The 14,241-nt window shown below is 31.2% G+C and overlaps 1 protein-coding gene across 1 annotated transcript in view; it reads right to left on the bottom strand.

The window, feature by feature from the left end:
* LOC117170548 (protein singed) overlaps positions 1-14,241 on the bottom strand; it is a 131,272-nt gene that overhangs the window by 65,845 nt on the left and 51,186 nt on the right. The gene's annotated exons all lie outside the window — the stretch shown is intronic.

Raw genomic sequence — 14,241 nt, 5'->3', positions numbered from 1 at the left:
GGAAACAATAATTATATGAAATAAAATGAAACGTTTAGATTAATGCATTCATAGTACAATTCAAATTGAAAACGACCGCAAACATAAAATATAGACAACAGAATCCTTAGAAATTGGAAACTTTCAATTTTGAAAAGTTTTAATTTGAAAAACTACTGGCAATGTGATCTAGTAGTTAGCTTGCTCGCACCTGCACTTCGGCGGTAGCAGAACACAGAAAAAACTGGTGTTTCCATCACATAATAAAGTAATGATAAAATTTGTAGCAGCAAATTCTTTGAAGGGATAAAGTTGAATTCAGACAGGCTGGGTCGACTAACATGGGCGCGTTTGACCACTTATAGCAACACTAGCGCAATCTACAAGGAGGTAGCAACCTAAAGCGTATCCATGTGTTCGTGCACGTAAATGTTTATATTATTTGAATGTGTTGCATGAATTAAAATTAGAGAAAATAAACGAATTAATTCAAAATTATACAAATTTAAGACGAAAAATTCGTAAATACTGTTTCCTGAACCATTTTTCGGCATAAATTTGTACAATTTTGCAATAATTCTCCAATAAATGAAGAATTACATAACACATGAAATGTAACCTTTTTTCAACATTTTATTTATTCGCATTATAAATGAGAAGTGAAATCAGTGACATCTTGGCACAGCACAAACATTTCAATTTACATTAAATTTATTTATTTTTCAATGTCCTGATTTCACTCCATACGGCGAGACACAACTTTTTTGAACTTAGTAAAATTTGAAGTTTGTTGACGAAAACATATCCTCAACGAACACTAGAATGGTGGCGCCAAGATATTTTAAGAAAATATTACCCCCACTTATGTCCCTGCAGTAGAGCCATCTACAAGGAAGTGGATAACTACAAAAGTATATGTGATCCCACGCGCCCATGGGAGTCGACCCAGCCTGAATTCAAACAATTTTGTGTTTTCAAAACACATGTGTTGTCATGGAAAAACAAAAGAAAGTTTAACCCATATTTGGTTAAAGTTTATTCTGTAAAGTTAATTTTTTCGCAGCGAATCTTTCATCGGAAATCAATGTGAAGTTTATCTTCTGTTTTTTCTAATATAAGTTTTTTTTTCTTTGTGTCAAGGACTTGTTCACTTCAGTTAATTAAATATTATTTGGTTGCAAAAGTTTCACGCTTTCGTTCAAGAAAATTATTTCTTTGATACAAGTAAATATTTCTCCGCATCAAAAGTAAAAAAAATACGTCAAAGAAGTGATTTCCTAGAATGTAAGAACTTAGGTTTATTGAATATGTTTTGGGCGTCCAAAGACCTCATTCTTTAGTTCAATGAAATAGATTCTTCAAAAGGGATAAATATGTTTTAAAATCAAATAATTTATGTATCATTGGAATAATTTATTTATTTTTATTTAATCAAGAAAATAATCACTCAAGGTGAATGAATTTTCATTCAATTGAAGAAATATTGATTCCATGCTAAAAACTGTCAAAATCATAACAATGAAACAATTATCAAAATTAAAAAACATTATTTTACTGCAAATTTATATTTATTAAACTGATAACAATATTTATTCCATGCCAGAAATCGACATAATCATTGCAATCAAATAATTATTTGAACTGAAGAAATATGCTTTTGAGATGAAGGAATATTACATTCAATTTAACAAATATTTACTGCATTCTAACAATTATGATACTCAACACAACTACTCAACTACATTTTTTCAGGTATCGTAAATACTATAACTTAAATCAAAAACTGTGATTTAAACTTCTGAGGAATTACAGCCATAAATTGTAACTGAAATTTTTTTATTTTTTTTTTTTAAGAAGGTTCTCAAAGCACCTACGGCTTTGACGATTACATTATAATGACGAAACTCGCACTTCGCACTCGATAACTTGTGTCCAGTTGAAAAGCTTCATCAAGATAATTTGTAAATCTTGTTAAAATCTACTAAAAACAACGCTTTAAACTTATGGATCTCTTAAAAAACCAAAATTGCATATTTTTGAAAATGATCCAACTTTTGAAACTTTTATCTAATGAAGAAATTTCATGATAATAGTTTCGGAAAAATATTTTTTATATCTAGTAGAAATTTGGATTGATATTTCTTAACCTATTACAGAATTTTTTGTTACATTTTTTTTAAAACTTTTGAAATGTTGAAAAGCATATAACTTTTTGAAGGTTAATCGAATTTAAAAATGTCAGTAGGATAATTTGCAAGTCTTTTTGACGCGTAACAGAACATTTGACAATAATTTCTATAACTCATAAAAAAATTTTATGCAAACTTTGAAAGAGCTAAAACTTTTTGAATATTTGTCTAATCGAAAAATTTAACTGCCATAGTTTTACACTTGGGAGTGATGGGGGAAATGTGAATCTAAAAAATTAAATTGAAAAATGTGGAACGGAAAGTATTAAAAATGGAATAATTGTGAAAGGCTAACATGGTTTAAATTTAAATTGCAAGTCATTATAATTCACGGGGTGTCAGGGGCGTAGCTACTGCCGTATCAATGATAGGGGGCCCCCGAGATCCGCGGGTCACTAAATGAGGATGAATGAAGCACTTTTAAGAAACTTATAAAACCTAAAAACGGCCACCAAGAAATTTTCATACACGGCCCCTCAGGGGCTACGGCTCTGTTGAGTGGGTATATTAATTTTATATAACCCTCGTGGTTTTGAGCAGCAAAGTATTTCTTTATCAGCGGTGTGGTACTTTTACCCGCCTAGGCCACTAAAGTGCACTTTAACGGCAGCGGAAAATTCGCGCGTATGCGTATTCGTTACTTCAACCACGCCCAATGTTCTGCGCGATGCTTGTCCCTCTAAAATAACCTCGAACCTGAGACATAATTTCAGGATAAAACTCGGATATCGTACTCTTGTTACAAAAAATGTTTGGTTTTGGCTACATCAATTGATCCCCCTTACCTCCCCCTTTCCATAATTCCTGTAGAATGGTGTGCTGAGTTGCAAAATTACACACATATTTGCAAATTACTCTTGAAACTTTCGAATTTTTAATATTTCAAAGTTGTCATTCAACTGTTCATTCATTCAGATGTTCAGACATCCGAAATAGCCCATCAAAAAAGAAAGTATTGATAAGAATTGCATTGAAAAAACTAAAACACCCCCTGCAAATCATGCTTTGCGACAATGAAGCATTGGACCAGTGTGTCAATGGGCGTAAATTTGAAAAGGCGGTATTTTAATTTTGAATTTTTCTATACTCACATATGCGGTGCAAATGTTTAAAGTCAGTGAATTCACTTCAATGCGTCAGCACGCAAGCGCTTTAAGATTGGCCAATGCGTCTGAATTCTTGAGAGCAAAACACACACTCGAATTCGCCCCAATGCTTTACGGACAATTTCAGCAAGTGTTGATTTATACAATATAATATGTACGTTTTTTTGAATTGACCTCGACCACGCAATTCATATAAATTCAAACGCATTCTAACAGAAAACGGGATTCACGCGCATTGAAAAATGTTAATTCGTCCCAATCCGTATCAATTATTTCTTTTTTGCTGGGAATGCCAACCAAACATAGTTTAATAAGGGCAATCAAACCATTTGTTTGCGTGTACTGCTTCTCAGCCGCTACGGAGGTAAGTTACTCAGCCATTGAGGCCGATAAAGCTGTCTTTATTGTAACTTAAGTACTTTAATTTTGTGGTGATACATAAATTTTATTATATGTATGTATTCAGAAAGATGTCTGACATGTTGTCATAAGACTCAATATGGAATCCAGCAACTTTATGAACAGATATTTCGAAAAATATTACGGTAAACCTAGCTGAAACTTGGCAGGATAATGAAAGGACTACACTCAACTTCCGATTGAAGAAAGATTTTGGTTATAGATTTAATTGGCCTTGATCATTTATTGGGGGAATCCAAATGTAAACAGCCAGGACTGTTTGACCCATTTCCACGTGGAATACATAATATTACGCACTACCTATTTATCGTCACCCCGTAGGCTCCTATCTCATCACGAAACTGTGGGTGCGAGCATTCTAGATATTCGTAAATCGGGGTGCTTTTATCGGGAGTTGAGTGTACTGAAGTACATGATATTTTTAATTCAGACAAAAAGTATAGAAAGTCTATGATCATCGAACCTTCTCGATCTACCGAATAAAATCGCCACCATAACTGTGACAAATTCATCAAAGACCTAATAATTATATTTTCAAATCATGGGCTCAATAGAACGCGCAATGCCTCTACGTTGTCGCATATATAAATAAATAAATATATGTTGATTTGTAAGACACTTACATTGCTAAAACTGTTAACATCTCACATCGATCAAAGGTTAGAGCACCCAAACTTTCATATGTATCTCGTAAAGAAGAAATTTCAAAATAATGAAACTATGTGCGATTGAACTCCTCCTGGAGAAGAATAAGATGCTGCCCAATCAGATTTTTTCGATACCTTGTTTTTATTGTACTCTCTAAATCTAAATCAGTAAATTATCACTGAGTGTCAGTGAGATTTCACTGATTGAAATAGCTGGAAATCAGTTACTGACAATCAGTAGAGAGGTACTTATTCATTCAGTGAAATAAACACTTTTGAGAGTTGGCAGCACTGCACCATGTTAATTTAGCAGGCACAACAAAATATTTTAGTAGATTCAATCAATTAGTCATAGTAAAAACTTAAAACCCATAAACATGACTCATTGACATGGCGGATGCAACAACTCGATAAGCGCTCGAAACCGCGTAGAAGTATTGTGCAGCCGGGAAAATCTATCGGTAAAAAAAGTAGTCGAAACGTAAAACAAAATATACATTCATATGCAGCTTGACGTGGCCGACACATTTTTTTGATGAAACTTTTTGATTCGATAATTATTACTTAAGATAAACAATGGAAACTTAGACAATTTTCCGATCAAAAATCGATGTTTTATAAAACACAACTCGCGATTATTCGGCCGTTTGTTGATGAAAATGCTTGAAATTTGTATAGTGTATTCTCAATATATAATCGATGACTTTAAATAACGCACTTTGTTTAAAAAGCTGATATTTGTTTGTTTGTTTAATAACAAATTGATTCCGAACGAAAACCACATTTTGCCAACTTCGACCAGCGGGACGGTCATCGAAAAAATGATGGTTGACGTAACTTATCGCGAGAAAGTTGTTCACTAGACTTTGAAAAAATTTTTCTGAAAATTTGAAAAAAGTCGGTTGAAAATTGTGGAAATGGCAGCGAGATGAAGTCAAGACACGTTGCCGCTGCAGTGCTCCGCTCATCGGCCTTTGTTCCTAAACAACTAGACAGCAACGGCAAAGAGCAACAAAATGCTTCAGCGGCAGCGTGTTTTGACTTCAACTCGCTGCCATTTCTATAATTTTTTACCAATTTTCTTTAAATTTTCAGAAAAATTTTCTCAAAGTCTAGTGAACAACTTTGTCGAGGCAAGTTATTTCAACTAATATTTTTTCGATGACTGTTCCACTGGTCGAAGTTGGCGAAACGTGGTTTTCATTCGAAATCAATTTGCTATTAAATAAAAACAAACATATTCGTGTTTTAAACAAAGTGCGTTGTTTATAGTCATCGCTTATATATTGAGAATACACTATACAAATTTCAAGGATTTTTATCATTTTGTCTGCCGCGTCAAGCTGAATACGAATGTATATTTTGTTTTACGTTTCGACCACTTTTTTTTATCGATAGATTTTCCCGGCTGGACAATAATTCTACGCGGTGTCGAGCGCTTGTCGAGTAGTTGCATCCGTCGATATAATCATATAACTGTGTTAATAAAAATGATTCATTATTAATATTTATTGCAAAAAACAATTGTTTCTAAATGAAAAATGTCGAAAAAGTTGAAAAATACAACATAAAAGAATACGTAAAGCACTTTTCGTGGTCTAAAATGTGTACGAGGCATGTAATATGTCATCAGTATGCACATGAAAAAGAACCTAAAGAACTTTGATTGTAAAACTGACCGAGTGCGGAGCGAATTTACAAACGAAAAGAATCGCTCGCCTTTACACCTGTGAGATAGCTTGGACTCCGACTCTGATCGGAAATCCAAGGGAAATAAGTCCCGGCTATATTCGGCTGAAAACTATCGACGATCGTTCGGGTAAGTTCGAGACAGCCACTGAATACAGTGTGTCCCTTACGTATGTTTTGTTGTTGTATTTTGAGGCTGCTCTCGAGTTCTTCGAAAAAGGCATCGAACGCAAGTGACTTTGTGTCCTTTCCCTTTCATTTTTTACTTTGGGCGACTAGTAAAAAATCAAAAGATTATTTTCCGATAGAAATGGTTTAAAAATTTAATTTTTTATTGCAAAATATGAAAAAGCACATTATTTTTACATAAATAGTGTATCTTAATTATTCCAAATTTCATTCGATATTACAGTTTTTTGGGAAAACAGTTTTTCTTGACTTTCTCGGTTCGAGTAAGATTGAACTTATTATGCATCTTTTAAGTTTGTACGGCAGTAGAATGGACTGGTTTAGTTTTGTACTAAAAACTAAATTAAATCTTTTTAATTCAGCGAAAGATAGTATAATTTTAAACAAAACAAATTTATAAAAATGATCGAAAATGGAAAAAGTCACGTTTTTTTCAGGTATTTCCTTGAAATTGTGTGAAATTAAAAAAATCATAGTGATTCATAAACTGTACACTTCCAACTGTGAATCAGTGTTATCAATGGTTTTGTCATAAAAAAAGTATACTTATTTTTCATAGCGTATCTATTGAAACTTCGAGTTTCGGCACCTGTAGAGCGGGTTGAAACACGGTGTTTGCATCCCTAGGGTTGAAACATTTTGTCTTCGAGTTTCAGTACGTTTAGGGCGGGCTGAAACACTGTGTTTACAACCCTAGGGTTGAAACATTTTTTTCAGCATTAGAGTAGACACGTAGGTAGGTAGGGTCTACTCTACAGGTACCTCAACTCGCATTTTTAATAGATTTGCTATGAAAAATAATATGCACTACTAGGAATGTAACACAAAGATCGCAACTCGTGTAAAGGCAGCCCTCGCTTCGCTCGGGCAGCAAACTTCTTTCTCGTTACAATTGCTGCGTTTCACCCCTTGTAATGCAACATACTATTTCAAATCTGAAGATTGTTTAAATATATCCACAACGCACTTCAAATGCGTATAAGTCGAATAGATGCCGACTACTGAGTAGGGTCACCTGTCTGATAATTAGGCCTTATTTTTCCCATAATTTAGCGACCTCCACCCCCATTCCCCTCTTCATATCTTTTTCACAATTTTTACTTTTATACAACCTCTGAATGGCTGCAACCACACAAAACCGTCAGAGGATTAAATTACGACAAAACGACGAGAAATCAAAATAATATTTTTTGTTTGTATGTGTGCATCATCGTGGTACGCTCAGTGAGCGACGTCAATGAAAGATACAAAACATGAATATTAATGTAAAACATTGCATGTAAGATAAATAAGCAGGTAATCATATAATATCAATGGCTTTTCGGAAATAATTACGTGAGTCTATTTCTTTGAAAATTAAGATTTTCATGTTTATCTTCAATTTCAATATTGCTTTTATCTTGTAGAATTAACAAGGAGCCTCAACAAATAATAAAAGTTATAGGAAATTTATTATAAAAAATCCACCTGCTTCGTGGGCACATTCTCCTAGCGCGCTGGGCGCGCAAGTTTGAGCACGCCTAGGATGCGCGACCGTTGGTTCTAGCGCTTTGCGCTGGATAATATATTTATCTCGCGCTCGGTGCTCGATAATGTATTTACCTCGCGCTCCGCGCTCGGTTTTTATATTACCCTCCACATTTAAGCACAGACCACAATGCGAAATTTTCTATATTGTATGTTAAAAACTATTATATCAAATGTCTATTACAATTTTTTGTGTGTACCTTGGTCTGGTAATATATTTGGTATCTAGTGAAAATTTTGAATGAAATTTTTGGATCTGAAAAAAATTTTTTTTTCTATTTTTTGAAAATTTTCAATTTTTTGAAAAGTATATAACTTTTCTAATTTTGATCGAAATTAAAAATTTTATTTGGATAATTTGCAAGTCTTTTATCCATCTATAAGAATTTTTGACAAAATTTCTATAATTTAAAAAAATTTTTGAAAATGCTCTAATTTTTTAAATAGTGGGCTAATCGAAAAATTCAGTTAGAATAGTTTTAAAATATATTTGATATCTAGGGAAAATTTTGAATGAAATTTTTGGATCTATGAAAAAATTTTTTTTCTATTTTTAGGAAATTTGCAATTTTTTGAAAAGTATATAACTTTTCTAATTTTCATCGAAATAAAAAATTTTATTTAGATAATTTGCAAGTCTTTTACCCATTTTTAAGAAACTTTGACAAAAATTTATAAGATTAAATTTTTTTTGTTGAAATTTTGAAAATGCTCTCAATTTCTTAATTTTGTTTGGAAATGTCTGATTAACGAACTTAACCTTCATTTTTGGGACCTTCAGAAGTGTATGAAATGCGGACTCGATTGGACAAGTCCTTCAAAGGTTAGCTTGGCTACAGCATTCAGGTATCCGTACATACACCGTACAGACACCGACATAATTTTATGATTTTCGGATTCTGTGCGTGCCAAAACGTAAAGATCCGTTAAAAGCCAGAGATCGAATATTTGGACAATTACATTACACTCTCATGAATGAGAATGTAAAAGTGGCACAACTCAAATTTGCAGGGTCTGTTTCGAAAGAGAATTAAAGTACCAAGATGATGCGCTCATACTAACAAAATCATTAGTTTGAGTTGTTGTTTTTTTTCGTAATTTAAATAGCTTATCATAAAACTAAATATAATTTTCTTTGTATTTTACTTATGTAAAGCATGAATAATTAATATAAAAAATCTTGGTTTTACATCAAAGTGTTTCAATACAAATAAAAATTCTAAAACCAATGATGCCACACATATTCGTAATGTACCCACATAATAAGATGTAAAGTTCACTTTTCAACAGAGCCTGAAAAGTGGACTTGTGTCGTTTTTCACTATACTTTTCTTCAACTGAGATTAAGTTTTAGCGATCTCGGCTAATTTTATATCAAAAGTAATATCCAGATAAAAAAATCATTAGAATTATATTTTTGAAAATACGGAGTTATTTCATTGTCCCAAGAAGCTGAAGATATGTGTCTGTATTTATATACTTATAAATTCATTTACTTAATATTTTTTATTCGCAAACGTTTATTTGTCTATATTATATCACACTGCGCACTGCATATACGGTAATGATGTATGGAGACTAAATAGGTTATATTTTTTAAGATTTCCCGCAGAAATGAGAAGTTTGGATTTTCTGAAGTCGATGATAATAATCGATAATAATTTTTCAATTGAAAAAAATTATGTGTTGAACTATTTACATATCTTGTTGTATTGTAACGTGCAAAACACATATGGAAATGGCCTTATAAAAATGTACTATTAATATGGAGACAATGATTGTTTGAATAACTTACAGGAGAAATGTAAATTTCTTATTGAAAATAACCAAATCTACAAACGTTTGCCAATAATGTAGATATTTGATTATTTGTAGCAAATTCCTGCAAAAAATGGTCACGAAATTCAAAGTCTACTGTATATAAAATAATTTCTATTTTAATTATTAATTTAATTAGATCTCTTCGAGTGCACTATAAGAATATTGAATGAATGCACAAATTAATTAAAATAGAAATTATTCTATATATCTGGCTTCGAATTGAATAACAATTTTTTGCAGGAAAAATTTGCAAAAAATAAGCAAATATCTACATTGCCGACAAAGCTTTGCAGATTTTTTTTTATTTTCAATTTAAAATTAACTTTTTCTGCAAGATATACAAATAATAATTTTCTCTCTAGTATCGGCAAATTTTTCTTAGGTTTCGGAGTGTGCCTTTCGGAGGGCGTTTTAGATTCTGAGAATGCGATTTATATTAGTGTTCTATAAAGCAGGGACCAGGAGCAAGGCGTCGCTCGGTCTTTTCTCTTCTCTAGCCAAAGAGTCCTCGAGTAGAGAAGAGTAGAGTGACTAAACTTGGTGTCATGAGTTTCGTTGTGGGGAGAAGAGAAGTGATCTCGATTGTCTCCTATCGGTATGGTTGAGAAACTTGTTAGTCAAGGGGCCAAGGGGGTCGTAAACGATACAGGTCCCATGGAACACCAAAGCTTCCTACACGTATTTTGACCTCCTGAATCCGAGTTTGCAAGGTGTTTACTCGTGCCCGGCGATTTAAAAAAGTTATTAACAAATTAATTGTTTAAACCGCCACAAGTTTTTTGCTTTGGACTTTGAGCATGCGAGTGGCATATCAAATGATTCCTTATTCATCAAAGAATACGTTGCTTTTTTCAAATTGAAAAAATCTTGAATAGAACCAATGAGTCGAAAACTCATCTCAGGTGGTAGGATGTTAACCTTCTTAATGACTAATTCTCCTTTTTTTTATTTAAAATTCATTACTTCGGTTAATAATTTACATATAAGGTTGACAATACCTTTAAAAATTCAAAATTTTTGTTGAAATTTCATCTACTTTGTGAAACTTCTGGTTTCTTCTTGGTGGAAAATTAATCTCTTTGGTTTAAAATTAATGTTCTTAATGAAAATTAAACAAGTTTAAATCGATATTTATATGCTCTACATAATTTTTTTGTGGACATTTTAGAAATTTAAAAATTTGATTGACATTTCATGTATTTTGTGACAAATCTTTCTTTCTAGGTGCGAAAAATTAATCTCTTCGGCGGAAAATAAGTTTTTGTATGAAAATTCATTTTTTTAACCGAAAATTTATTTTTAAAACTAAAAATCTAACTATTCCAATTTTTATTCAAAACAATTTTTTTTAATAGTAACTTTTTGATTTAATTAAATTTTAAATTGTATTAAAATTTTTTTCATGTAATTTGTGACGTATAAATATTTCTATAATAATTTCTTCTTGGTTAAAAATTTATTTTACTTCTATTTTCACTATTCTAAGGTTTTGAGAAGTATTCATTGATTTAAAATTGTTACGATATAGAGGTGATTTGCAGAAGAGGTGGGTGCAATATAATAAGAATCAATTCACATTAATATTTTGGTACATTTATTACTTTTCTGACATACAATGTTTCAAAAATAAAATAAACATGCATTATACATACATAATAAAATGAAATAAAATTCATACAAATATTGAAGTAATTTTATTAGTTCGGTTACAATTTGCAAAAAGCATACGGATATTTTCAACCTTTCGCGTAATAAAAAAATGTATATACAATTTGATGAATAATGAATTTGATTCCTTCATTCAGGCATTTTTTCATAAATTTCGTTCATTCTTATATACTATACGTATATACTGTACAGATGGTAAAAGAATTAACTTATTTTTTATTTTATTTATATTTTTCTAATAAATGTTCTAATAAAATATACTCCTTCTTTTGTTTCTCATAAGGTACACATTTCGAATTTCGCGCTCGTTTCACTTACTTCTCTGGATGACCATGGAGGACGCTAAATGTCAAAATCCTCATTCAATTTGCCTCAAGCCATCTCGTATCCAGTGTACATATGTATATCAGTATTGAATTGGATATTGCAGAAAAGGCGCGCTTCTCGGTTGTCGAGAGAACTCGCAGCGAGACTGGACCAGAGCTCGTAACGAGTGCCCCGAACTCTTCTACGCATACGTCGCGCTCGGTCTTTGATTCGTTGCTGTTCGTGCGCAATTTGAAATGCTAAGAAATAACATTTTTATTGTTTATTACGAATAATGCCATTTTAACTTATATAAATGTTTATTAGATCGATATTAATGAATCTTGATAAAAATAAAAATTTATTAAGTGCATACTGTGTAAATAAAAAATATCCTATGGTACTCACTGGTATTTTTCTTGCATATTATTCATTATTCGAAATTTTTGTTATTTAAAGTTTATTAAAATATTAAAATGCATTGGCAATCTTGTTTTTCAATAGAATTATATTAATTAATACAAAAATTGATATATTTAGCAAAAACAACCATCAAACAAAAACCATAACACAGTATGCAGTTAATAAATTTTTATTTTCGTTAAGATTCATTAATATCGATCTAGTAAACATTTATGTAAGTTAAAATGACATTATTCTTAATAAACAATAAAAATGTTATTTTTTAGCATTAAAAATTGCGCGCGAACAGCAACGCATCAGAGACAGAGCGCGACGCATGCGTAGAAGAGTTCGGGACATTCGTTACGAGCACTGGACTGGACATTGCTCGAATCCTCTGCATTGAAGAAGCACGCCGCGAGCTTCGCGAGCCTTGCCGAGAATAGGAACCCTGTAGTAAAGGACGCGCCAACTGGGCAGTTGACTGCGGATTGGTCGAGTGAGAAGAGACAGACACTTCCATTCCATATCAAGATACTTTATCAAAATTTACTACAGCTTTGCGCTTCGGTATGCGAATAGTGCAATCAGTGTTTAATAGGTTTATACAAGGATCGTGTCTTATGTTTAAAACATTTACAATAATTGTTTATTCGTACAATCTTAAAAGCTAAAGATTCAAGGTTAAAGATTAATATTTTTTGTTTGAAAATTTGGCCATTCAGTTTAAAATTTATATTTGTCGGATGAAATTTAAACTATTTGGTTAACAGTTAAACTATTCGGTTGTAAATGCAAATCTTTCATTAAAAAGTCAAATTTTTAACAAACCAGTTTACACTGAAAATGAAAAAGTTTAATTTTCAGTTTAAAAAAATTAACGAATTTGCAACCATATAGTTACTTTTTCATCCAAAAACACAACATTTTAAGGAAATAGTTAAACTTTTAAATAAGTATATACATTTTCTACCAAAAACTAAAAAATATTATTTTAAAACAACAACGGCTGAATTGAACTAAAAAGTGCATTTCAAGCAAATTTTTTAATTTTTAACCAGAGATAAGTTTTAAATTAAAATAATGAATTTTCAACCAAAAAAATTTATTTGTGAAAGGTCGTTCATCCTTAAAACAATTAGAGGAATGTTCAACAAAAAGATTAATTGTCAACCAAAGAAAGAATTTTCAACAAAAAAATTAAATTTTCAACTAAAATGATGAATATTCAACCCAAAAGGTCCATTTTTACTCAATTAGTTTAACATTTAACCAAGTAGTTGAATGCAAACAAAAAAGACAAATTTTAAACAAAATAGTTGAGTCTTAACAAAGGAGCTTTAACAAAAGATAATTCACAACTACCAAATTACAGTTCTGATGTATATATGCATATATTATCGAGCGCAAAGCTCTAGGACAAACAAAGAAAAATGTATACAAAATTGTTGAGTTTTTAACCCAAAAAGGCAAGTTTTCAAAAAAAATAGTTGAATTTTCAACCGAAAGGGATGCATTTTTATTGTGTTCATGTTCACTACGAAAATCAAGTTTCTACACAAAGAGATGAGCTTTATCCAAGAAACAATTTTAGTCAAGACAGAAAAAAATTCAACTAAATTGTTGAACATATTCAACAAAAAATGTTGAAAAACTGTTCCCTTATAGTTTAAAAATCAAGTAATTGGTTGAAAATTCGTTTTTTTTGTTAAACATTAATCTCATTCGTTAAAAATTAATCTTTTGAACATAGAATTTTTTTTATTACGAAAAAATAGTTCTCTTAAAATTTAACCTAAAAACAACATAATTCCCTTCCTGATCGATTCAACGACCTGAAGTGCAGAACCTGCCTAATGTTAAATGGATTCGATGTCTTTTAAAATAATTTTTATAATACTGTTCTTTTTGTGAAAATTAATTTTTTTAACAAAAAATTCAACTCTGACATTTTTGGTAGAAAATTCAATTTTTTAAATAAAGTGTTATTTTTTTTAGTTAAAAACTAACTAATTGTTCAAAAATTTATGGATTTTGTTAGAAATTCGTGTTTTTCAGTAGAAAATTAATCTTTTTGTTTGAAAATTCATCCTGCTGATTGAGGATTCAATAATTTTTTGGACAATTCTTATTTTTTCAACATTAATTTATTGAAGTGACAATTTAACTTTCCAATTTTTTTTTTAACTAAAAACTGAACCATTCCATTTTTTCGTTAAACATTAAGTTCATAATTGAAGCTTTATCTCTTTTGGTTTACAACGAACCTTTTTGATTGAAAATTCAACTATTTTTTTC

Source organism: Belonocnema kinseyi, chromosome 4 (assembly GCF_010883055.1).
Source record: "Belonocnema kinseyi isolate 2016_QV_RU_SX_M_011 chromosome 4, B_treatae_v1, whole genome shotgun sequence".
Taxonomy (NCBI): Eukaryota; Metazoa; Arthropoda; class Insecta; order Hymenoptera; family Cynipidae; genus Belonocnema; species Belonocnema kinseyi.
Note: the sequence above shows the minus strand (reverse complement) of the source record. Positions and strands in the feature narration are given on the sequence as shown.